Source organism: Lycorma delicatula, chromosome 4, assembly GCF_047948215.1.
Source record: "Lycorma delicatula isolate Av1 chromosome 4, ASM4794821v1, whole genome shotgun sequence".
Classification (NCBI taxonomy): domain Eukaryota; kingdom Metazoa; phylum Arthropoda; class Insecta; order Hemiptera; family Fulgoridae; genus Lycorma; species Lycorma delicatula.
Genome location: NC_134458.1, coordinates 110,749,152 through 110,751,671, shown reverse-complemented (window position 1 = coordinate 110,751,671; position 2,520 = coordinate 110,749,152). Strand labels below are relative to the sequence as shown.

General features: G+C 32.2%; 1 protein-coding gene across 2 annotated transcripts in view; it reads left to right on the top strand.

Annotated features, from left to right (window-relative positions):
- The window catches only part of LOC142323747 (adenosine receptor A1-like), a 61,904-nt gene that overhangs the window by 17,670 nt on the left and 41,714 nt on the right, over nucleotides 1–2,520 (top strand). The gene's annotated exons all lie outside the window — the stretch shown is intronic.

The window sequence follows — 2,520 nt, the reverse complement described above, 5'->3', positions numbered from 1 at the left end:
ACAGCAGCGCTACAGACATGTTGATTGGTGAGAGACAAATGCATTATGGGTTCCATACTTATTTACTTGTTAAATTTTTAAAAAAATATTATATCCGCTCAAAATACTGTAATCTATAATATTTTTTTTTTTTTTTACATAATTTCGATCAATTTAAATATTTTGATTATTTGCAAAGTTTTTTTTTATTTTTAATTATATAAATCACGGAAATTAGTAAAGAAAACAACATAATAACGTAATAAACACCCAAAAGTATGAATTACGCGTAGTACCTAATTAACGAATGTTATAAACACGTATTAAGAGGAAAAAATTAAGAATTTACTTAAAATCAAAAGCAAGAATTAATATTGTTTTCCCAGAAATGTTTTTTTTTTTATGCGTAAAATTAGGAAAACATTTTGAGTTAAATAATTACACTAAATTATTTAGAAAAGTGTATTATTTTTATAATTGTGCATTTCTGACATTGAAAATAAAAATCCAATCAGAATAGATTAGATGACACCTTCATAATGTGTAGCAGTTAATTATTCTGAACTTAATCATTCTGAACTTTATGTATGTCAGACATGAGTAAAAGATTAACTTGCGATTAAAATTTTATCTATTTATTTTTTATTCTTTAACTATTCTTACAATTTTCCTGAACTAACTTAAATATCTTTGGTGGGTTATAGAAATTATGCACTATTATTATTTTTTATTAGATACTATGTACTAATTCTTTCTTGAGTATTGAAGTGGTATTTTTTACTTTCAGATGGAACATTTTCCTTGGCAAATATCTCTAACATTTTGAAAAGATACATAGCTTTATTTTTACTGCAATAAATAATTCCTTTATTGCATGATGAAAGTTAACATTTATTATTTACAAGACCACATGTAATACAGAAATGCAGACAAAAAATTATTTATGACATTTAGAAAAAATGCAATTTAGATAGTGTTATGTAGTTATAACATTCAATAACAAATTACTCTCCAATATTTACTTCACTGCAGAATACAAATATAATAAATCACTTTTTTTGACTTCATCATATCAAAAACTAATAAGAATACACTTTTAACATATGCAGAAAACCCACAACTAGAACACATTTAATCATTTCACACAGCATTAACATGTAGCTTTCTTACTCATCTTACAACTTATCAGCCCCATTCATATCAGCTGACAACTACACAGAAGAAAAATACATAATAAATCTGTAACATGGGTTAATGATTATCACCTATAATTATAGACAACATATATCACATCTTTGGATGACTGAATTGGAAGTATCAGAATTTTGAAGATGATGAAGGAGCAGGAAACTGTATAGGCTCTTTAAAAATAAAATTAATAGAAGGTGCAAAAGCCCAAGGAAAATTGATTGGTGTTGTGAAGTACAAAAAAAGTGTGATACTAGAAAGGTACCTGTACCAAATAAAAAAAAAGAAAACTAGTAAAGATAAGCCAAAATTTATTAGTATTAGAAGCATAACCACCGGGTTGGTCTAGTGGTGAATGCGTCTTCCCAAATCAGCTGATTTGGAAGTCGAGAGTTCCAGCATTCTAGTCCTAGTAAAGCCAGCTGTTTTTACACAGACTTGAATACTAGATCGTGGATACCGGTGTTCTTTGGTGGTTGGGTTTCAATTAACCACACATCTCAGGTATGGTCGAACTGAGAATGTACAAGACTACACTTCATTCACACTCATACATATCATCCTCATTCATCCTCTGAAGTATTATCTAGACCAGAGGTTCCCAAACTTATTTTTCTCATAGACCACTTTCAAAATTTTGCTGTTCTGGTGGACCCCCTGTAGCTACATTTCTACCATATTTCCTCCAATTTTGCTTACAAATTGTGAACCCCCATTTTTTGTCACGCCAACGTAGACCCCCGTCAAGTCTCCCGTGGACCCTGGGGGTCCACCTGGATCAGTTTGGGAATCAATGATCTAAACGGTAGTTACCGGAGGCTAAACAGGAAAAAAAAAGTATTTGAAGCATAAAAGGAAAACTATTGTTGTGAATAAAAGAAAATCTAACTGATGGCAAGAGTATACGAAGGGACTATATGGAGAGGAAAATTATTAGACTAGGTTTAGATGGAAGACAAACAAATTAATGATATTAGACAACACTCTATTTTCAGACTAGAGTTTGAGAAAGTTCAAAACCTAAATAATAATGCAAAAGGAACAGAGATGAAGCAATACAGATAGTTGATATTTCATCGGAATTACGTCAAGCCTGGCAAGCTAGTAGTGGTAAATGCATTTGCCTACACACACACACACACACACACACACGCGCGCACACACACACACACTGAGAGAGAGAGAGAGAGAGAGAGAGAGAGAGAGAGAGAGAGAGAGAGAGAGAGAGAGAGAGAGAGAGAGAGAGAGAGAGAGAGAGAGAGAGAGAGAGAGAGACGGACGGACGAACAGACAGACAGACAGAGGCAGTTGCTGCAAAACTGGTCAGAGAAATGAATTTAGTCTTGTTTAGGA